The 24,729-nt window shown below is 43.9% G+C and overlaps 1 protein-coding gene across 5 annotated transcripts in view; it reads left to right on the top strand.

Annotated features, from left to right (window-relative positions):
- PKIG (cAMP-dependent protein kinase inhibitor gamma) overlaps positions 1–24,729 on the top strand; it is a 539,969-nt gene that overhangs the window by 478,976 nt on the left and 36,264 nt on the right. The window contains exon 5 of one of the 5 annotated variants that reach the window (XM_078651936.1): positions 9,774–9,821. The exons of the other annotated variants lie outside the window; for them this stretch is intronic. The gene's annotated coding sequence lies outside the window, so the exon portion shown is untranslated. The remainder of the gene's footprint in view (positions 1–9,773; positions 9,822–24,729) is intronic. 5 annotated transcript variants of the gene reach the window in all.

The following is a 24,729-nucleotide window of genomic DNA, read 5'->3' as shown; positions in this document are numbered from 1 at the left end:
ACCCCATATGACTGGTCTTGGCTCTCCACAGCTGTATGGCCACTCTGCCTGCCGGCGGTAAATGCTCTAGACGTGTGGAGCTATACAATAGATGGAGAAGAGGAATTTGCTCCATTTCTGCATGCTCTATGGCATATGCTGGATCTGCGGGGGAGTTATACCACCATTCATTTTTGACAAGGATGTGAGACGCAACATAATAGGAGTAAATATCAGCTGCTGCAATCCCCCCACAATTCGTGGACTGTGCACACGTGCAGAGTGCCATGCGAACCGCCCCGCCGCCCCAGAGGAATTTATTTTGTATGGCATTCACTTGCGCAAACCATGTGAGAAGGAGAGGATATGGAAAATTTTGGAGGCGGTACAGGATCCGGGTAAAGAAACCATCTTGAAGATGGCCGATCGCCCCTAAAGGGAAAGGGGGAAGAGAGGACCAAATCGCTGTTTCATTCTTAAGGCCAGTTAACAATGGGGTAATATTGTGCGCCTAGTAAACTTTGGGGCATGGGGAGATGTAAATCCCGAGATATTTGAAACAATCCAAGGCCCGGGAGAGCTGTGCAGCCCATGAATTCGCGGCCCTGGTGCCCACACACTGGGACTAAGATGGATTTAGCGGGATTGACATAGAGCCCCGTCGTGCCTCCAAACGCCCTAAGAATTTCCAGTATACGGGGCCCAGAGTACCAAGGGTCTCATTAAAAATAGAGAATATCGTCTGCATATAATCCTATACGATCCGACCGTGATCGAGACCAATCGAACCCCCTAAGCACCAGGTCACTTCTGACCCAGGCCGCCAGAGGCTCCACCGCGAGGGCGAACAACAATGGGGGCAGAGGGCAGTCCTGTCGGGTACCTCTTTGAATTGGGAAAGAGTGTGAGCGATGTCCCGCGATACGAACTGATGCCGTCAAGTCTGTATATAACAGGTGTATATGTCAGGAAGCGGGGTCCGAAATTGCTCGCCTCAAGCAGCTGAAAGAGATATACCCAGCTCAAAGAGTCCATGGCTTTATCTATATCGGCTAGGAGCAGGGCAGCGGGTCGACCCAAAGCAGGAGCAGCAGCAATGCATTATGGACTCGTCTAATATTGTGTTTGGTGGCTCTCTGTGGCATAAAGCCTGACTTATCAGGGTGGATCAGATCGGCAACACACCCCCGAAGGCGATCTGCCAGGACGATGGGGCAATACGAAGAAGGGTCATCTGGAGGCCGGCCAGGTTTGAGAAAGAGCACAATTTCAGTGTGTCGCCAGTCCTCCGGCAGGCTGGCCTAGTCTGTAGCTTCCTTGATAGTCGCCAGTAAATGAGATCCCAGGAGGTGGATGTGTGGTTGAAGAAATTACATAGGAAACCCATTGGGGCCGGGCGCGACCAGGGTGTAGCTCATTGAGGGCCCCAGTCAATTCTTCGAACGTGATCGGAGTCTCTAATTGGTCTCTGAGAGAGTCTGGGAGCCGTCTAGGCGGAATGTCCACCAGGAATTCAGTAATGAGGTCGCCAAGATCTGCTCTTTTCGGGCATACAGGGATGTGAAATGCCTCGCAAACTCTCCAGCAACACACTCCGGTGTCGTGTATATGGACCCATCGGGACCCTGAATAGTGGGCGTAACAGCCGGGGTGCTCCCTGCCTGGCATAGTCTGTGGAGCATTTTACTTGATTTATTACCCCACTGATATAACTGATGTTGCGACGCCTCTCCGATCTCTTTGGCTTCACTCAGCAGGTACTGGCGCAGCTCCTACTGCACGAGTATCCGATTACGGTGAAGGGTGGGGCTAGGGTTCGAGCTGAGTTGGGAAAAAAGAGTCACCTGGCGCGCCTCTAGGGTCTCAAACTGCTCTTGGTGTGCACGCTTCTCTTTAGTGCGGTAGCTAATTTCGGTGCAGCGGATGGTCGGTTTGAGGGTCTCCCAGAGAATACTACGAGAGGGGGCAGAGGGGCCGTTCTCAGCCAGATAAGTAGTGATCGCCGTACTGACCACGTCCTGATAGGTGGGATTGCGGAGATGCCATGGGGACATTCGCCAACGGAAAGGGGGCTTGCGGGAGTATGTATGGAATGTCATGGTGACTGGGGAATGGTCTGAGAGTCCTTGGCGTTTGTGTAGTTCCTTCGAGAATCTATGGATAAACATCCAAGGGACAAAAGAATAATCCAGACGGGACTGTGACCCATTGGCCGCTTAAAGGTATATGTAATTACGCTCTGTAGGGTGAAATTCAGCCCATCCCAGGGTAGTAGCTAATGAATGTAGTTTGGTTGGGCCCGGTGATTGTGGAGTAGCTAAGTTTTGCTGTCGGTCGAGGGCCCCATAGTGTCATTCCAGTCGCCCCCTAGCAGGATCAGGCCTGTAGGGATAGTTCCCCATACGCCCAAGAGTTTATCAATAAATGCAGCCCCCAATGGAGGAGGAGCATAAATGCTGCCGATGGTGACCTGTTATCCATTCATTGGGCCTGTGACAAAGAGAAAACTGCCCCTTGATCAGCCCTATGTGTTGTGTACTAAAATGGTACCCTAAAGGTGAATAAGAACAACCACCCCCCTGGAACCCCTAGTGAACCCTGCATGATAAATATGAATCAGGCAAGGCAAGGGACTTTTGTACCCAATAAATGGGTCTCTTGTAAGAGCAAGATATCCGCCCCATACCTTTTCGCTTGGCGCAGGACTGCACCACTTTTCACCTTATTCAAGAGACCTCGAATATTCCATGAGACGACTGTTAGGTCCCCAAGGGGGGTCACATCGCCAGGTGTCATTAAGTCCTAAGTAGGAGAAGGACAGAGCGAGGAGATCTGCATCGTAAAAAATAAAAACCTGTCTGCACGTAACCAAAACACACTAACATTTTAAAACTATATTCCCTAAAAAGCTTCCCCCCCCCGTCACCCCCCACTGCCAAAAACAAGAAGCATCTGTCGCGGTGTATAGAACGTGAGACCCCCAACGGGGGGACCCCCAGTTCCCACACAAAGGTTCCCTTCCCTCCCTATAACCCTATGAAAGAAGTCGCTGGCCTAGCAGCCCAAGATCTAGCTCTCACGCCAGCCCAGAGAGAACAATATAAATATAATCTTCTAACAGTTACATTGCCCCATGGCTTGCAGTTCAAATGCTGGAGTAGCCCCAGAATATTCAGGGTGGTCGCTCCGGGCTTTCTGACATCCTGTCCGATCCCGAACCTGTTAGCTTCTGAGTTTTATTGCGTCACGGACGTTGACTTCGTGAGCCACGAGAGGAGTCTGAATATATGGCAGGTGGAGAGTTCGCTCTGAGTTGTGGGGGTTCATCAGTCCAGGTAAAGACAGCCTCAGTGGTGTCTGAGAAAAAGGACTAGGAATTATATATTACACCCATCCTGGCTGGATAAAGCAGCATATATATTGCACATTCCGTTCTCTGAGTCTTCGCTTCGCAGCCATGAAGGATTGGCGTTGTTGTTGGACCAGGCGCGTGTAGTCCGGAAATACCAAGATAGACCGGGAGTCATGCCTGAAACTGTCCTTATGTGTCCTAGCGAAGCGCAGAATAGCGTCACGGTCGGCATAGTTCAGGATTTTTGCAATGACTGGCCTAGGGGCTGCGCCTGGGGGTGCTTCAGTGTCCGGGCCCTGTGTGCTCTCTCCACCACGAAGGCTGAAGAGAGGAGATCATTTGGAAGGATATCGTGAGCCACTTGGTGATGAAGGCTGTCATGGAAACCCCCTCGCAATCCTCCGGCAGGCCTATGAAGCGTAGATTTTTATGTCGGGAATGTCCTTCAGCATCTTCAACCCTAGATGCCAGTTCTTGTGTTACCACTGTGAGCTTGTTCACTTTGTTTTGAAGGGAGGTGACAGTATCCTCAACTGTTGAGACTCCCGTTTCAGCCTCGGTGATTCGGTCTACTGCTTTGCGAAGGTCCTGACTCAAAAAGGATACCTCGGACCCCAATGCGCCGATCTTTGCATCCAGTGTGTCCCGGGCACTGTTGATTTCCGCCAGGAGGGCCGCATTGTCGGGAGCCAAGCAACCCCCATCTCTGCCCGTAGCACCCCCTGCAGCCGTAGTAAATTGATCGATGGTGCCTTGTTTATGGCCGGTCACACCGGCCCACCCTTACCCATCTGGAGGGATGACCTGGGGCGGTTGTTGGGCCCAAGCCTCCGAGGTAGGTAACCTCTTCACCGGACGGAGATCGGGATGGCCAAGGATGTATAGGCCTGACCCTTGGTGCAGCGCGAGGTGTGGACAAAGGAGTTGACTATCTATTCAGGATCAGGCAATAAGGTGCGCAGCCACAACAGCCCAGCACGCCAGGTCAGGCAGTCAAATCACCAGGGAGCCCACCAAGAAGGATGCCAGTTGGGCCAGCCTACACCAGCCAGATTTGAGCACTCAGCGATTCAGGAATGTGGATCTCCCTTCACACGGGCGGCACACGGGCTCAGCTGCAGGATGGGACAGCCAGTGGGGCCACACGGATTGCCACCTTCTTAGCAGTTATTGCGCCTTCAGGGCCTTAAACACGATAGTCTGGGCCCCGTCCCCACAACCAGCACAGCGGGGCCACAGCCTGGCACCCCGTGGCAAAGCCATGTCCTCTGTGGCAATGGGAGGGAGAAGGGCAGGTGTGTCAGCTGCCGTAGGACTCGGGCGCGGGCCTCTCGCTCACCTTCTTAGGCCGTGCCTCAGCCTCCCAGCTTCAGCCGCGCTCAGCTCGATCCTCCAAGGCCCAGTAACGCCACCAATGAAGACTGGACTGCACCCCGACAACACATGGGGTGCCAGTTGGATCGCAGCCCCTCCGGTAGGCCTCCTTCGTCCGGGACCCAAGCAGCACTTCAGGACCGGCGCCGCCGCACTCCCGACTCTGCACAGGAAAGATGGCAGCCTCGGAGTGGGGGGAGGGGCGGCGGCACCGCCACGTCGTATCTATCCCTCCTGTGGTGTTTCCTGCGAGGGTACAAGGCGCCTGGCGGCGGGCTTCAGCACCACTTCAGCCGGCCTTGATCAAGGCCCGAACCCGCAACCCCGCCGAACCCGCATTGTTACAAAATATGCACATTGATCTAGACAAGAGACCTTTTATTAATAAACACAGATTAGTACCATTTGCCTCGAGTCCAACCTGAATTCAACTGATGTTTTTGGAGCTTTAGAAAATCCTATAGCTTTGCCACTTTTCATTTTTTTCATCCTGGGTATTCCAGTCACAACACCATTCTGAAATCTTGGAAATATTTTCTGCTCTTTTTCATAAGGGCCACTTTTTTTCTCACACGTCCACATCATTCCATCATCGAGAATATGGTTAATAACTCTCAGCCTTTATCTTAAGGCTACACACCAAAGACTGCTGATCTGCTTATCTCCAAGGAAGATCCCTGCCTTTTTCAGACAGTTTTTCTCATGCTTCTCAGACATTTATATTAAAGTGTCACGATTCTGGACACATACCCATTCAAACTTAGAAGCTTGATCTCTCTTTTCAATTTTTATAGGAGTTTGAAGTCTTGTGTTCTTGAACAGTGACTTTGAAACAATGCCACCAAATGCCTGTGGAAATGATCTTTCTCACTCCCCTCTGCCAGTGTTGCAACAATATTGCATGAAGCTGTCTACTTTTGTGTTGTAATAAACATATCTTTGTCCCATCGTGAGTTGCTGGGAACAGGGCCTGATGCCGCAACCTGTTGCAGCCTGAGACCTGTATCATTGCCATCCGCCCGGACCCGTATCCCCAGAGGAGCTGTGTCGCTGGTCTGAGCCTGTCTTTGCCAAGAAGGGACCTCGAACCAACCCCATCGGGGTAAGGCCCGGATTCCACTGCCCAAGTTCAACGAAGTCTCATCGGAGGCCCAAGTCGCGAGGAGAGGAGCAGGAGATCGCACCCCCCAGTTAACGCTCAGCAAGCATGCGTGTGTCGCACCTGGGGCGGGGTGCGGGCTACGAGAGAAACGCTCTCGGCCTTTCCTCCCTTAGCAGCGCAAGCCTCCACTGAAGTCCGTATTGCGGCCCACACTTTCCGAGGAGTGGCAGTACCGGGGGCGGAGTCTGGAGCTAAACTTTTTTTTACCCCATACCCGTGTTGGGGGGCATATTTTGGCAGCCGCTGACCGTGAGTCAGCAGGAGTGGCATAAAGATTGCCCGTGCGTGTGTCGAACCTGGGGCGGGGTGCGGGCTACGAGAGAAACGCTCTCGGCCTTTCCTCCTTTAGCAGTGCAAGCCTCTGCTGAAGTCCGTATTGCGGCCCGTACTTTCCGAGGAGTGGCAGTACCGGGACCGGAGTCTGGAGCTACACTTTTTTTACACCATACCCGTGTTGGGGGCATATTTGTCAGCGGGAGTGGCATAAAGACCGCCCGGAGCACCATGACTGGTGCCGAAGTACATTATTTTGGTATTATGACCTGCCTGATTGTTGCATTATGCATTACATCATTTTGGTATTGCAAACTCCCTGATTGTGCATCACGCATTGCATTATTTTGCATAATGAACTGTCTGATTGTTGCATTACGCATTGCATTATTTTTGCATAACAACCGGACTGATTGTTGCATATCGAACTGCATTATTTTTACATTGCGAAGTGCCTTATTCTTGCATTACGGACTGCATAGCATTGCATTAGAACTGCATTGGATCATCTAGAATTGCTCATTAATACTGCAAGAACCTACAAGGGCTTGCTGGCCTAATAACCGGCCAGGGGAAACATTACAAATACGCATACAGTGGATTTTTATCGTGTGGTCTCATCGTATATCTTTTTATATAAACATATACTTTTTTTTTATGAAACTCGTGTGGAGTCCATTTGTGGTGTCATCATTGGGTTACTGAGAGCGGGTTGCAAATACTTTACACATTTGCCTTGGAGATAAGCCTGTCTGCTCGTGCCAAGCTACTAAGGGGTTGAGCAGGGGATATCTGAGAAGTTGTCCTTCCTTTCCCTGACTTAGAAGCAAGGGTCCCTATTTGGCCTAAGGTACCTACCTCAGCCAACTAGAGACCCCCAGTTCTAACAGGCTCTTTTGTGACTGTTGTAATTCACAAGTGGTGCAAGGCTGGAAATTAGCCAAGAGGGAACCACGAGCTCTCATACCGTTTGCCCTGTCATCCCAATGAAGCTTTTTCCTTCTCCGCAAATCACTCCACGTGGGACCAACCTAAACATCTTACCCTTCAATGGTACGTCCAACTTGGGAAAGCCTCAGCACCATGTCCCAGTAATATGAAGGTGGAAAAAATGGCTGCGTCCCAAATGTCCTCAACTGCTGGGAACGTTTTTCCCCATCACTCTTGTAGTTCTCATGTCCTTCGAGGCAGGATTGTGCTACCAGGTGTTTCTCTTGCCGGCCCACTTTCAGTGTCTAGCCCTCAGAATCCGACTGGTCCTTTTTGGAATTCAGAGTCCTTCTGACCACTTGAAAGCAGTTCCAGTCCATGGCTGCAGGAAGATGGTAGGAGTGTGTTTGGGTGTTTTGTTTCAGCAGTCAGGCAGGATCCACTTTCTTCAGTATGTTACTTACCAGAAAGTTGGTGCACTAACCAGTGATTGGAGACTTTTTTATAGCCATTCCTGGCTAACTTCTTGTAGAATTGCTACCTCCTTCCTCAGAACTTCACTTCCCAGTTTATTACAAGCCTGCCCAAACCCTCTGAGCCAAAGTGGCTATGATTGGTTTACCGTCCTGCTGTGGAACGTCTCTGGTTGTTCTGGGAATTAGTGGTTGCAGTTTCTGATGGACCCATTTAGGACCTCCCCGTAAAAGGGAGAGTTGTGAAAGTTGCCCTTTGTGCGACTTCTTTTCCCCTTCTTAGATAGATAATGCCCTGCTACGTGGGCACTGTATATATATTCCTTCTGCATCCTGCTGCCAGATCAAAGCCATTGTCTACTTATAGAAAAATATTTAGCAGCCAGCCAAGGGTGTGTATTCAGTCTCAAGAGCTGAGCTGTGATGTAAACCAATTTACTCCCATTCAGTAAAAAAATGTTTTGCCATTGATTACGATGTTTAAATCAAATTGGTAAAACACATTTGTTGACTATGATGTAGCAGTATCCAAAGCGGAGTTATGATAGTGATAAAAAAAATCTATAAATAACTGTCTCGTCATAGAAATTGAAAGTGCAGCTTTAACAACACAGTAGCAAACAGCTTTTTGTAACTGCTCAGTGTGCATGGGTACTTTCTCCAATATCCATCATTCCTCACTTTCATATATTTAGTAACCAGCCCCATAGTCTTGTAAGACACACCGTAGGAGTAATGTGCCAAATATGTAAAAGGAGTTTTTTTCTACGTGCCTAGTCACTCTTCTATGTCATGTGTCACTTCAGTATTCTTCGGTTCCTATTTAGATATTGGCGGACAGGTTACTCCATCACAACAGTGACAGATATCCCATCCACCGAAATATAAATCCCATTATATCCTAGGGGATTTATATTTAGATCTGAATCAGGCCCCTAAACTGCAGCCCTGCCAGAGCACAATGGGGCTTTCTGCAACCATAGATGTTTCTTATATATGTGGTAGCATCAATACACTGCTGCCCAAACTTGACATGTAACATCTGCAACATTGATGTTGCTAGCGCTTGGACGCCTCTGGGCAGCAACCGCGCTCTACAAATTTACTTTTCATGTCATTTCATTTCATTTCATGCATTTTCTGCACCATCTACCATGGATGCGCAGGAAGTTAAATAAGCCGATCGGGTGAAACTGGGCCACAGTAGATATTTTACGAGGGGGGGGGGGCATGTGCTGTGCTACTATTTAGTAGTCCCTTACACCAAGGAGTGTTAAAGTAAGTGAAAACTTGCCAGAAAAAATGGTGGGCCATGACAGGAATACAATCATTATCTTGTACGTTATCTAACCAGGAAGTGGCAGAGGCAAATATATGGAAAGACATGACATACCTCCAAGCAGGGTTAGTAGAGACAGAAATAGTAAATGGGACACTCGAGAGCAAGGCAGGAGTTCTGAAAAAAAAAATGGTAATCTTCAGATGTCCTGGACTAAGTGATGTCAGGAATAAGCGGGGATATTGTTAAACTAATGGGCCTAATGCATCTTATCTGTTGCATTATATCCTTCCTGGAAAGTACTCAGCTGCATTTCAGCAGAAGTCATCTTGTGTTACAAGCACCAGCAGATACAGTGCTGCCATTGTGCCATGCTGTGGCAGCACAGAGCCCTAAAGCGTATGACTTACACGTCATTTAAAGAGTTTAAAGGTTTAGGTGGCAAGTGCCCTGATAAGCAGACTCTAGTTCTGGGTATCGCTCCAGTGGAGGGCTTCTAATAATAGGCTCTGATCTGAAGCTTAAGAGGACCGGATAGCCATTCTGAGATAAATGCTCCCTGGCTGCCAGCCAATTTTACTTTATTCATGGACACAGCATTGCCTACTCGTTTATTACTGAGGGGAATGAGACATGCATTGCAACGGCCGCCTTGTTCTATTGAACTTTTCGAAGTAGAAATAATCTGTTTAAACGTTTCCCTCCAGTTTCTCAGCTATTTATATAGCACTGTCAAAGACCAGTACAGTATGAAGCATCTTTGTTTGCGGCTTTACAAAACATTTATGTATATGAATATATTTTTGGGTTGACAGGATTTTGCCGAGCTTTAAGAAAACGTTATTGTGTATTTATTATTTATATACGATCAGACTTAACTAGACTGTCTCCTGTTGAAATTCAGGGTTTTTATTTTAGCTAGCTTAAGAGTTCTCTTTTTTATTCACCTAGGGGTGACTGCGTGTTCGCTGAATCAGCAGGAAAATGAAATTTTCACATGTGAGTTACTGACCAGGTTTAGCATTGACTTGCTTTCACAGCGTGTTGGTTTTTTTTTTCGGATTCTGACAGTTGGAACAGTTTAGTTGTAATTTTTTATTAGGTTACTACTTAATATAAAGCACAATTGTACTTAATGCATGAATTGTTTGTTCCATTGTGGTTGGTTTTCCCATACGCTCTATTGCACAATTTATTTTGCCCTCACTGTGTGATCGATCACCTGAGCACTGAGCCATATGTATCAGACTGTAAATACTATTTTAAATACAATGCTCTTTGCCAGGTTCAGTACTATGTAAAGAAACAGGAGCCCCCTGGTGCGAATAGCAATCCTGGGTCAGGGTAGAGAGTATATGTAAACAGAAATTCCCAGGCATGCACATAAGTTACTAGCATGTACACGTGCAGATGAGATTATCTACAAGAACATTAAACAACTGCTTTCTCCAATAAACTTGGTTTTAATTTCTTTTAGGTTTTCATAAAATATCATACGATAAAAATGTATTACAATGTTCAGGGAAAATGCAAACTTCATTGTAAATATACATAATTTGTCATGCTTAAAATTTCATTGGACAATATAAAAATAGATGGTTTCCTGTCGACGCGTTTCGACACGTGAGCTGTGTCTTCTTCAGGACTGTACCATCGATATTCTGTAAAATGATAATTATGAAAATTTTTTACTTTTCAGTTCTTTTCATAATGAAGCAGTTTTCAATCGTTCATTTCATATTAATGGTACCGCTAGTCAATCTTTCATATATATTGATGTACCGCATGTGTGCTCAAAAATTAGTTATGAACCCATTATATGCATCTACTACACTATAATCATTAGCATAGGATTCTTGAGATAGAACATAGACATGCTTCATAGCTCTTCACACTGTCAACATTTGTTGTGTAACATCAGGATTTTCTTATTTCTTTTATTGATAAGCACTGGGTGACAAACTTTTATTATAGTGGGTTGGCATGGGTGTATACTGTGCTGTACATATAATTTTAATGCATGCAAGGGAGAAAGGGAATACCCATTAAGAAATAATATCGTCTGGGTCTGCACAGTCATGGATGGAATTCTGCCGACTGTGCAGAGTAGAACGCTAGCATCACCAAAGTTTGCAGCGGTGCATTGCCCTGCGGGAGGAAGTATCCAGCATTGCATTGCATGATATGCGCGCTGATCCAATGATAGATATTCGCTAAAGGCAATGGATCTTGCACTCATGTATTAACCTAAATAAGGGGGATTGTTCAAACATATTAATATTGACCTACCCTTGTTCCTATTTGAGAAACAAAACACCACAAATGTATATCAAGGTGACTTTTCTTTCCCTTATTTGCGGTAACCACTTTTTAATTTACATTACATAATCACATATTTAAATATCTCACCTTCTAGTGTGTCAAAGACTGATGTAGATATACTATAGGTGTATCTTTCTACAAGCGAGTAAAAAACCGTAGGAACACGCAGGTCACAGAGATACAAAGAGACTTAATATCTGAAATGGTATATAAATGGAATGTGTCATATTACATATTCTAGTTTAATTAAATGGCACAAATGCGTTACATTATAGCACTGATGTTTGTTACCTTAAATTAGGTGTTTCGTGTCTAATTGGTAGTGAACCTCATATAGTCGCATATGCTGTCAGGATGATAAACGAACTGTCCTCTTTCAGTCTATGGCTTGGAGAAACACTGATGCATGCTGTAGACCGCACGTGTAGCCGACCCTGAAGTTTAAAACAATGGCTCTTATGTATGGCGTGTGTTTTCTTTTCCCCAGTTCTAAAATAAGAAGGGACAATAGTTCTTACCGAGTCGATTTTATTAGCCAATCTATTCCGAGAATTCGGTATAGCACGCGGATGTGCAGGGGAACGGCCAGGTTTAAGGGAGTGAAGTTCACATAAGTCACACGGCGGGCGAGGTGAAGAGGTACTCTATGGTGAAAGGGACAGCTGTAAGAATTAAGGAATGTTATCTCTCTGGTCCGTAATGGGCGTGAGCAGTGTATAAATGATTCTTACCGGCAAACTTTCACAACTTTAGTAGTTTGTCTCGAGCGGTGCAGCGTGGGGACTGATAGAGGTATCGTATATCTGTGTCAAGAGGCAAGGGAAAAGGATGAAGGAAACGGTTACAAGAGCGGGTTTGCGAGCTAATCTCTTTTGCGTGATAAAGTTAAGGCTAATGTTGAATTTCTTCTCTTACCGGTATCTCTGGTGTGTAGACCGCGTGTGTTGTCTTCCTTCGTTTGGTTAAGGTTTGAATGTGTGATTAGCCGGGCCTTTTATGTAAACGGTCTGATTATTGGTGGATACGGCCCGTTTTTCTTAAAGGGATACAGCGTCATTTACAGGAAGACGTTCTTTCTCAGTCATAACCTTCTCGGCTATTAATACATTTGTAAGGTTATGATCTGTTTTCCTTAAGCGAATGCAGCATTATGTATCAGACCCTTAAGGGGTTTGCTTAATTTGTTTCTTTCAGCTGTTCTGACGTAGGTTTTCTCATATCGCGATCATTTTGGAGTATAAGGGGGGGGGCACTTTGTATTCAATTCATTTACAATGTAAGGCGAACCTACCTTATGGACATCAGTTACCATTAATTTGTATGTCATAAACAGACCTCATTCGGATGGTACTGTTTGGGCTCATTGGAATCGCATTTAAGAGTAGTTGTATTTTAGAATATTATTCAAATTAAAGGATGGCATTCGACCACGGTAAATCATTATTCAGGCCATGAGAAAATGTCTTAAGCGAAAAAATCCAGAAGACTTCTTTCTTCTTTCTTATTTTATCGCCACCCATATTATCGGGTGTATGTATTTTCTCAAGAATACGCCATCTGATGTCAGTTGGGGCATGGCGATATTCTAAGTAATGACTCACTAGAGGAGATGTCAGTTTCTGTGTCTTAATAGCTGATTTATGTTCCGTCAGCCGTGTTTTGATCATGCGGGCAGTTTCGCCGACGTACCTTTTATTGCAAGGACATAAAATCAGATAGACAACATTGCTTGTCTTGCATGTCCAGAGTTCCCTTGCTGTTATTTTAAAGTCATTGTGCATTAGAGTATCTCCTGGAATGCAATGCTGGATACTTCCTCCCGCAGGGCAATGCACCGCTGCAAACTTTGGTGATGCTAGCGTTCTACTCTGCACAGTCGGCAGAATTCCATCCATGACTGTGCAGACCCAGACGATATTATTTCTTAATGGGTATTCCCTTTCTCCCTTGCATGCATTAAAATTATATGTACAGCACAGTATACACCCATGCCAGCCCACTATAATAAAAGTTTGTCACCCAGTGCTTATCAATAAAAGAAATAAGAAAATCCTGATGTTACACAACAAATGTTGAGTGTGAAGAGCTATGAAGCATGTCTATGTTCTATCTCAAGAATCCTATGCTAATGATTATAGTGTAGTAGATGCATATAATGGGTTCATAACTAATTTTTGAGCACACATGCGGTACATCAATATATATGAAAGATTGACTAGCGGTACCATTAATATGAAATGAACGATTGAAAACTGCTTCATTATGAAAAGAACTGAAAAGTAAAAAATTTTCATAATTATCATTTTACAGAATATCGATGGTACAGTCCTGAAGAAGACACAGCTCACGTGTCGAAACGCGTCGACAGGAAACCATCTATTTTTATATTGTCCAATGAAATTTTAAGCATGACAAATTATGTATATTTACAATGAAGTTTGCATATTTACAATGAAGTTTGCATTTTCCCTGAACATTGTAATACATTTTTATCGTATGATATTTTATGAAAACCTAAAAGAAATTAAAACCAAGTTTATTGGAGAAAGCAGTTGTTTAATGTTCTTGTAGATAATCTCATCTGCACGTGTACATGCTAGTAACTTATGTGCATGCCTGGGAATTTCTGTTTACATATACTTTGCCAGGTTCAGGTCAGTTCAAAAATCTTTATTCGGCTAAATAATAGCCATAAAAGAGCAAAATAAAACCTTGTTTCACAAAGAAAAATAAACATGATAAAATTATAGCCAACTTAATCAATACCGAGGAATTCATTTTCCAACGATATTGCGAAATTGAACTGCAGTGGAAATGTACTTATAAATTATAAAACAAGTGAATTCATCATTTAAAAGAAGAAGGTGACAAAATGCAGGTTGACCCTTTCTAATGTTTAAAAATCTTAATGGTTTTTAAAAGGTGGGTCTCGGTTTAAGATAGTTTACAAAAAAACATAAAGTGCAAGGTGCTCAGTGCAGAAATTGAGTTGCATGGACACAAATCTAATTTAGCATCACAGTATGCATCACTTGTATACGAAACCAACAGGTGAACAATTCCCATCCTGAACCTAATCAAGCAAAACATCTTAGCTTGATTAAAATAGAAGGAAAGATAGGGTTTAATTTGTGGGGAGCTAATTAACAATGAATGCTCTACAACCTTTTTTTTTTTTTTTAACCATCTCCTGGCTAGCTCTTACATTATTCAAATGTGATAGGAAGGTGTTTTTAAGCTTATCTTTTGGAATTGCAGATATATTTTCAGGACTATTAATATAATCCTGCAATCCCAACTTCTCCAGTTGATCTTGCAAGTAAGAGAGCCAGGGAATTTTTTTTACACAATCCAGTTTCAAATAGTCTGAGATTGTCATGGTTCAGGGCTGGTTCCTCTTTTACCCAGATGCTACGCCAAAGCATCAGAGGTGCTAATTGTGTGCGGAAAGACAATTGAATTTCGTCTAGTTCCTTATGGCGCATAATGGCAGGGGTGCTTTTAGGTAGTGTCAGCACACGTTTTAGCATCATATTCTCGGCTCTCTGGAGGCCCAGTGTGTTGGTGCAGCCCCAGACTCCAGCGACATATAGAGTGGCGGCGCATGTTGGTGCTTTATATATATCCATGATTGCTTTTATGGGCCAAGAGCCTAATTTTTTTGCAAATCTAAAAATGGCCTCCACCTTGTGAACAAGGTAGGACCATGTATTTTTTTCATTAAAAAGAATGCCTAAATACGAAAAAGTTGGCACCTGACACACTATTTCATTCTTTATATAAAAAGTCTTAGTTTTAGATGGAGATTTACCTACTACCATAACATGTGATTTGCCAGGTTCATAAGTGGGCCCAGTCTCTAGTGTGTTATCCTATGTTCGCTCTTTTTAATTGTTTTTTAAAATTGCAATGAGATTGTAATCATTTTAATTACTACTGTTCCACTTGGAACCTCGGTTGCACAGTTATATCCAAACAGCCATGGTTCCAGGTGTTGTTTGGGCTGCCGCTGTTACATATAATTACTAATTAATATGAATAAACTGTCTTTGTCTGAGGAGACATCCTTGCGTGCGCCATGCAGACATCCACCTACAGTGAGAGTGGCGTGCTCTTAAACAACACCATGTAACTTAATTGTGGCTCAACCCCCTCAGCGTCCCTCCTCTTCCTGCCGTCAAGAGCCTGGAGTGGCTGAGATCTGACCTGCACGCAGGCACTGTTCATGAAAACACGAATGTCATGTTGTCATGATGTTGCGGTAGTGTGGGCACAGAACAGGTGGGGGGCCACTGCCCACATGCCAGTCTTGACAATCTGCCACTGGTGGGAGGCGTTGCAGTTAATGCATGATGACAGGAGTTGTTCATCTATCAGGTTATACGTCGTTGTACCAAGGTGTATAGCCAAGGAAAAAAATAAGTGTTTGATACGACATGTAAGAGGTTGAGGTTTCTTTGGAAAGGAATGGAAAAGCAGTGTGGCCTAGGTGGGGAGCGTTTTGGTGTTGCACGTTATGGCCAAAGGTGAGGAGCTGGTATCAACAAATCTAGCCACGGTTGTACAGCTCTTGACTGTACATTTGTCGATCTAACTCTTGGTCTTGATGTAAATCTTGTATCCCCTTTGTTTGTTCAGGTGGGTCAAAAAAAACGTGCTTACTACAATAATCTGTGAGATTCAGTATAACAAAATACCAGCCTGCATACTTGGAGTATGGTAACAATCGGTCTCTAAAAGCCTATTGCCTTTAAAACATGATTTTCACAATAAGTAACTCAGGCCTACTTGCTAAGGAATTTGACATAATTTTTACTAGTAATCCAAAAAGGCCATAGATACTCGAGTGTTCATAAGCTGGCAGCCATAATGCACACAGTTTTAAAATTACAAATTGGTACAGTTGGCAAAACAATATACAAACCCTCTCAATAGTGCATAACAAGAATCATCACACTTAAAATATTCTAGTCCCATGATTTGTCAGAGTGGGTAATCAACATAAAAACATATCCCTACTTTGCTGATCTATGAGATAATGTATGACCTAATACCAGTCTACAGCTTGTAACATAGTGGAGTAACAATCCACTCTTAAGACCTAATGACTTTAACAAAACCCATTCACAATACATAAACCAGGCCTATAGTCTTGGTCATTACTTTTCATGATAAAAGGACCAGACCTATGGCATCTGGTAAAACCTCTCCCAGTCACCTCAACCATCTCTGGCCTACTGTACTGAGCGTAAGCTTTCCCGCAACACAACCATCAGGAATACAGTTGTAAAACTACAAATTTAGTTGAGATAGTATTTTGCTTTGCCAACTGTAATTTCAATTACAACAGCGTAATAAGGATTATGGTCGTGCATATATTCCCTCCGAATGGTTTGGTTGGTGGGTCATGTACACCAAAGTCCTTGCGTAACTGTGTGAGATTCTGTGTAACAAAATAACTGCCTACAGACTTTAGCACGTTTATTATAATATACTTGGTGACTTGGGGAAGTGGCGCACACTCCAATATGGTCTCAAGTTATCCCAATAGAAATATAAATTTACAGATGGTGCTTAAGGAGGAGGTAGAACCACCAAATCTTCCTCAATTGTAAAATAGACAACAGTCTTTTCCTTGAAATTTACATTAGAATCCAATCATTCCAAAATCAAGTCCAAGTTCGTACTGTACGTTGATTTCCGGTGTCTTTTATTCAGACATTATACTTCATATTCCATATGACAGTTCCTCTGTAAAAGAATTTCGTAAGGGTTGGAGTACTCTGCCCGACCGAATACGGGCGTTTTTCTATACTTTTCTACTTCCAAATACCATTTGGACTGAAGCTTAATACTGTGGTTTTTATAAAAAACAGTTTCTTATGGATTATCAATTCCAGTCAGATTATGTAAGAATAGTGACAATTAAGCCCTGACGAAGTCCTGCTTTACAAAACGCACGAAACACTTGTTGGCATGAAGCTGTTATGTTAGTCTTTAGTCCATGTTATAGTGATCCAGCCCTAAAAGCGTATTGCCTTTAACACATGCTTTTCACAATAGTTCAGGCCTACTGGCTTTGTCATAATTTTCATAATAAATCTATCAAAAATTCGGCATCTGTCAAGACTTTTCCCAGTTAACCGGTAAGGCCTATCTATGGCTTTTACCATTAGTTTCACCCATTAACCAACCCAGGCCCCTTCATGTGTACATGAACTGGCAGCCATCATGCATAGTTATACAATTGAAGATATGTTGAAAAATGCAGTTTGCACGCCACTATACAACCCCTCTCAATAGGGCCTAGCAAGAATCATCACAGTGACACCTCACTGGGTTTGTCAGAGTGGGTAGCCACTGCCAAAACAGCGGGTAAAAACCTACTGGCTTTAACAAATGCTATTCACAATAAATAGATTTGGCCTACTCCCTTTTTCATTAGCGTTCATAATAGACCTATGGCATCTGGCATAGCGTTTCCTTGTGCACCTACCATAACTGGTCACTATAACAAACTCTGATCTAGTGTTATGAGCGTAAGCTTCTCTACAAGGCAACCATCACGCACACAGTCATACAATTAGAAAGGTATACAAAACTACAACTGGCTAAGCGAAATAGACTTACTGTTTAGAGGGCCTAACAAGTATTCTCACAGACCAGATATTCTATATCTGTGGTTTATTATAGTGGGAGGTGGTAACCAACAGCAAAACACTTGCCTACTACAGTAATTTGTGAGATTTCATGTAACAAAATGCCTATCTGTAGTTCAGAGTATAGAGTAATAGTATCCCACCCTTAAATACCTATTGACTTTAACATGACTTTTACAATCAATTCATCACGTCATTTGCCTTTTTCATAACATTATAAAATACACAGAGCAGACCTATAGCCTCGATCATTGGGTTACCACCATAACTAACTCTGTTCTGCTGTATTGAGTATAAGCTTTGCCACAAGCCAAAAAGTGCAATACAATACAAGTGTTCTTTTTTTAGTGGAAGCACACAACTTCCACCCAATCAAAACATGTACTCCTGTCCACCAACAACTGGGCGGAGTCAGAGCCTCTGTTTGTGTGTAGTGCTCCTGAAAGCTGTGATTTTAAGTTACTCGCATATGGTCTGACAACAGGTACACTGTGAGTCCGGACCTAAAAAAGTTTATAGTTTCGAAACACTTCAAACTAGTCGTTTGAGCATCAGTATATTTCTTTCCTGGGGAAATATACTGTGATGTAAACTTGTCTTGATGTGTCATATTGGATGAATATAATAGAGTACAGGGACATTACAGTTGGTTGAACTGAGATATGTACACGTTGTAGTCTACTGTTAAGATTAAGCAGGTTACGGTTATAAAATATCTGGTACATTCATGATCGAAAGGAAACCCAAATTAAAGGTTGAAATGATGTATTGTAGAACTGAAAACTGAGGAAAAGACAACGCAGGAGGATAAAGTGATCCCACCCATTAATAAATGAAAGTTTAATATGAATAATTATTGTTCTATATGCAGAAAGTTTGTTGCTAACAATACGAAATTGTATTGGGATACTTTACTTTTGCGTACATAGGCCTAATTTCTTCTATAGAGGATTAGAAGGTGTATTGTTGATTAGAACATTGGAATGTGGAGCAATCCATTGAATACAATGGAGTGCTCAGAGTTTCTACGGGACGGTAAAAGCCTGCAAAGCAGCATTCCAATGTTGTTTTACAGAGGCTCTCGGAGCCCGGGGGATTTCAAACCCCTCAAGCTCCGAGAGGCCTTTGTTTTATCTGTTAGAACATTCTGCCCTCTTGTGGCAGAATGATCTAATAGCCTAATAGCCCTTCGTAGCTGGGCTATACCGGCTATTAAAGTCCTGCTCCCTTGTTAAAAATCCTCGCCTTCGGCTCGGGCCTTTAACGCTGGAAGGGGCCTTTAATAGCTACAGCGGGCTATAAGGCTATATTAGAACTTTTCAGAGCTCCTTATGAAGTATGCACATGCCCATACCTACAATTTATGGCATGAGATGTTGTTTTGGGTTTTGCCATTCACATAGGATTGTCTTGATACGTATGGTTAAGAGTAGGTCTATATGTAATAGGCCTCTATCGGTATGTTTGGTAAATGTAAGTGCCAGTGGCATGGAATGATGGTGCATGGTTGCCAGGGGCCTACAATTTTTTCCCGTTTCTGGTACCAGTATGTATGGCATATTTATGATCTCGGAGATTGGTACGGTAAGATATCACAGTGTGCTGGTATTTGGGTACTTTTCGCCTTTTTCTCTTCCAGTACATCTTTAGACACATCTGTGTTTGCACCCAGGCATGCTTGGGTGCTTTCACCCTGACAGGAAACTGGCGAGGAAGAGGAATGCACTCACAGAACAAACACTGCTGGGGGATAAAAACAATCCTGGCGCCCAAAACCACACATTGTATCAAACATACAAACACAAACACGCCGTCCTTCTATCAATAACTGGAGCACACGCACACAAAAATAAAATCCTTGGCAGAGGACCTGGGCTGACTCATTCCTCACTATTTCTCTTATATTTGATTCAAATATAAATGGCTGTGCCAGTTATCTTAAAACATATGTGTATTTGCTATAATTCTATTTCAGTGAATGTTCTTTAAAATCTACAAAAACTAAGGGGTCGATTACGATGTGGCCCATAAAGGATCCGACCAATGGTCGTAGCCTTCCGGGTCGCATTGTAATAGATAGATTGGTTTGCTTTCTGACCACTGCATTTTAATGCTGGCGGTTGGAAAGTAAACCGGCCAGTTATACTGGCTGGCTTCTGATGAGCTGAAGGAGCCCATCTGCCAGTTGGAAACAGCTTGTTATCCCAAAGGGTGGACCTTTCCCTCCTTGGGATTACGATGTACGATTTCCGGCGTGGAAACCATGATAGAAAGCGTGTTTGGGTGGCCCACAGCAGGGCCCTTTACTGCGCGGCCTCCGGTTGGAGGCTGATGGGGCACCTAGTCTATCCCTCTGTTGATCCCTGATCCCTACACTGCCACTGGGTGCAGGGATGAATAACACCTCCCATTTCTCAATGGGAGCTTGTGTTACGGTCGGTTTACGGCCGTAACATGAGCTCCCATTGAGAAATGACAGTATACGACTGAACAGTGTTCGGTTGCATTGTAATTAGCCTGTTGGGACTGCCGACCGGAGGTCAGTCGGTCCCAGGTCCGTCTGCCCGACATCATAATCAGGCCCTATTTCGCCCCTTCCACGTACTGGACCCAGAAAACTTTTAAAACTATGCACGGTTATTGCTTATGTTTTGTAAAAAGTTTTTGACGGTGTAGGATGTAGAACCAATTAACCCCCAACTTTTCAACTGTCCAATAGACATACCCATGTGACAAAAAAATATTATGCTCTTTAAAAAGGAACCATTTTGTTATTATTATTATTTTTATTTATTCATTGGGTTAACAAATCTCATCTTACAGATATGAATCTTCCACTCAAGGGATCAAGACTATTCCCTGGTGCCTTTATCCTAATGTTGTAGGTGTGCATGAAACGTCTTCGGCTTGTTGTTCCAGGGTCAGGTTTAGGCTTAGTAATGTGTTGGGAAGAAGAGAAGGGAAAAGCAGGAAGAGGGCATCCTATTTAATTCAACACAGCAAAATAACTCACAGAATACAATACACGGGGGCCAGCCGGCCTGTAGAAAACACCTCTCTGATGTTCTTATTATAGTCGAGTTGTGACGTCTCTCTCGTCACATGTGATGATAAAATGTTGTTGCTGATCAACTGTAATAATGTATTACAGTCTAGTCGTGACATCGTAGTCCCTGCTGCCAGATCCATCAGCCAAGGTGAGAGGCAGGTCATGGAGCATCATTGCATTTCCAGCTTAAACAAAGTGGCAAAAACTGGCTTTTCGTTCTTATGATCTTTTTTCCTCAAAGTAACTGCGATAGGCAAAAAAGACCTATACATCGAAACCTGTTTAATTTTTGCACAAAAGGTATGTAAAGAAAAATAGAACCTCTCTGCATTAATCTAAACATTGCGAACCTAGTCATTTTTTTTAAATGTAACCTATATGTACTGATTCACATATTGTTTGTTTTTTTAGCAAAGTACTAACTGCTTTTGATGTGTCTAATTTCACAGGAGATTCTGTTTTTGTCATATCTACAACTATGCTATCTCTTTCAATTATAGGAAAGCGCAGAACACCTTGGATTTAAGTGGTTTGAGGGTAGAGCGATGGTGTGAACACGTATTATAGGAAATACCCTGTACCATACATTATGTGGATTTTTCTAGTCCCCTCAGAGTTCCATGACCTTATAATGAAACTCTGCCTTCGGCCTTAATCCTGGATGAGGCCATGGAACTCTTCACTGATTTACAATATTCTTAACATGTATGGCAGGGATACTTTGGGCCAGATGTAGGTAGGGTTTTACCGGTCGGTAACGGCCGAATTCGGCCGTTACCGACCGGTAAAAGGATTTTGAGATGTAGGGGGCAGAATCGGTAAATTTACCGTTCGGTAAATTTACCGATCGGTAATTTTACCGAATCTGTAAATATACCGGTCGGTAAATTTACCGACCGGTATATTTACAGATTCGGTAAAATTACCGATCGGTAAATTTACCGAACGGTAAATTTACCGATCGGTAATTTTACCGAATCTGTAAATATACCGGTCGGTAAATTTACCGACCGGTATTTTCACAGATTCGGTAAAATTGATATGTAGGTGGGACTCTTATGAGTCCCACAAGGCCTAAGAAATCGGTATTTTACCATCAAATTCAATTTGATGGTGAAATACCGATTCAGGTGTGCATGCACATGTGTGCATGCACACCTGTGCCATATGACAGGCAGACCTGCCCTTAGGGCAGGTATGCCTGCCATATGGCCCCCGACCCTTTTTTGGAGGTGCTAGAGGGTGTCAAAGTGACACCCCCTGCACCCTTGTCAAAATCGGTATTTACCGATTCGGTAAATACCGACCGGTAATGCCCCATTCATTCCTATGGGCTTCAAAGCCCATAGGAATGAATGGAGCATTACCGGTCGGTATTTACCGATACCGATTTTTACCGATTCGGTAAAATACACATCTGGATGGACCTACATGTCCACCCTTCATATTTACCGATTCTTAATTACCGAATCGGTAAAATTCGGTAATTAAGAATCGGTAAATATTTTTTACCTACATCTGGGCCTTTATCCCTTATATAGTACTTGAATCCCTGTATAAACGCCAGTCACTCATTTCTTTATAATTAGCAGCTCGTGATGCACCAAGTCGGTGATTACATATTTAAAAAAAAAAAGGTCTGAACTCCAGGGCCGGACTGGCTGTTGCGGGCACCGGGCAATCCCCCAGTGCGCCACAGGGTGGGGGCTAGTTTTGGGCCCCTGGGGGCCGTTTTTGTTACAGGGCCGTTTATGCAGCATAGCTGCAAAATCGGCCCTGCAACAAAATCGGCCGAAAGCCGGCCCTGGCAAAGAGCTCAGACCTCCCCACGGGGGGCCTCCGAGCACTTTGCCAGGCCTGGCTTTGGTTCCCAGTCCGGCCCTGCTGAACACAACTCTACAGTCGAGTTCTGAAGCCACAATGCCTGTTGCAGAGCCAGCAACTGAGGTAAAAGGCAGGTCAGGTCATGGAGCATAATTAAATCAGCTGTTTAAAGCAACGAAAACTGAATGTTGGTTTTCTTCTGCTCTATTTTAATAGCTTACAATGACGAGCAGAAGGAATGTTTATTTTTGGCACTCCTTAGATACAGAAAAGGTAGAATTTTTCTGCATGTTTCTACACGTTCCGAGATACTGCAGCCTTTTTTTTTTTTAAACTGACTTCTATGGAAATGCTTCTTATATCTAGTTGCAACGAATACATGTCAGGTTTTTGATGTGTTTATTTTTACACCAGACTTTTTATTTGTATTCTTCATATGTTCAAACATGCTAACTCTTCAACATGAAAGAGCTTCGTACCAATGCTTTAAGTGGCTTGAGGGCAAAGTAATAGTGTTACAATGTATTATATGGGATAAAGAACCTGGCATACATAAGGATATTTCAATTCACCTCGGAGTTCCATAACCACGTAAAGGAACTTGGCCTTCTGCCTCATCCCTTATATGGTTATGGATCTCCTCTGCGACTTGCATTAGCCTTATAAGTTACAGTAGGTGGTACTTTCCACAACAATACTTCTTTACAACTTTAGCGCACGTAGAGTATTCCAGAGGAGGCAAAGGTGAAAGCCTAGGAAGTTAAGGAATGGGTAAAAGAAAGGGTGAAATATACACTACTTGGCTGTACCACAGCCACTAGGCCATTATGGGAAACATCCTTTACAACGCAACTTTTACCACGCAGTGCCTTTACGACGCAACTTTTACAACGCAAACCATTACAACGCATTGCGCTGGGGGGCTAGGATAGGGAATAGATTTAATTTACTATCCAACACCTTCTCTTCTATCCACGGGGACTGGAGTTGGAACAGTAAATTAAACTATTCACTATCCCGCACCCCAAAGCGTTATGCGTTGTAAAGGCATGCGTTGTAAAAACCGTGTTGTAAAGGCATGCGTGGTAAAGCATTCGTTGTAATGTCATACATCCGGCCATTATTTGTGCACTAGTCTGCACCAACCTGAAGAGTGTGACCAGGCTCACAAGGGACATGGAATCTCAACCCCACCCAGCTACTAACTCTAGCCCTGAAAGTAGAAAAACACACACCTACTCTGCACGTCACAAGGAGCACCTTTTGAGGCACTAGAGTTAATTTGTGCCTGTGGTTGCTGGTGGAGGGTACTGGCACTCATGTTTGGGGGCCTGGGACTTATTTATATTACTGGAATTTTACCCAGAGCAGGAGAAAAGCACAACATGAAAAGGAGGAGGAAGATATAAAAAAAAGTTCCAAAAGGAGAAAACTAAGATTCAAATTAAGAACCTACAAGAGTTTAAGAAAGTAACTGATGGGGTGATGGGGAAAAGAGGCATGAGGTGAAATAAAGTTGATACTGCCTTGTTATTGGGCAATCCCGCATGTGGCAGCGTCAGCAATGGGCTCCTAGAAAAATGTGTCCCTGCATACATATATATTTTTTTGTTGCAAATTGAGCACTGCTCCAAAGAGGTGAACATGAGCTTTGTGCGCGTGTCACGATCACACTCGAAGGAAGCAGCTGCTCCCGGAATGTGCTGGGAGGGCGGATTAAGTGCTCCGAGCCCAGTAAATAATTCAAACCGCCTGTAGCTGCAGTCCGGCTCTCGGCTCCACGGCGACCGGGCGGAGAACCTATTAACTCCCGTTTCCACGCGCTCGGCCTCGCAGTATTTCTTCCCTTGACCCCTCAGTCGAAGGAAGCCATCGTGACAGCGACGAGGAGGGTTTGTCAGCCAGAGGTGAACGCAGCAGTTTACCCTCCGTTCCGCACATAATTTGGGCTTTGCTGATCACATTCAGTTCTGCTTCTCCGTGCGGCCATTTTAGCTGCAGTGCTGAGTATTACTGCAGTCTCCACGCTTGAACAAACCACTGATTTCTGCTT

The sequence above is a fragment of the Lissotriton helveticus genome, chromosome 7, assembly GCF_964261635.1.
Source record: "Lissotriton helveticus chromosome 7, aLisHel1.1, whole genome shotgun sequence".
Classification (NCBI taxonomy): Eukaryota; Metazoa; Chordata; class Amphibia; order Caudata; family Salamandridae; genus Lissotriton; species Lissotriton helveticus.
The sequence above is the reverse complement of the archived record's forward strand: the minus strand, read 5'-3'. Positions and strand labels throughout refer to the sequence as shown.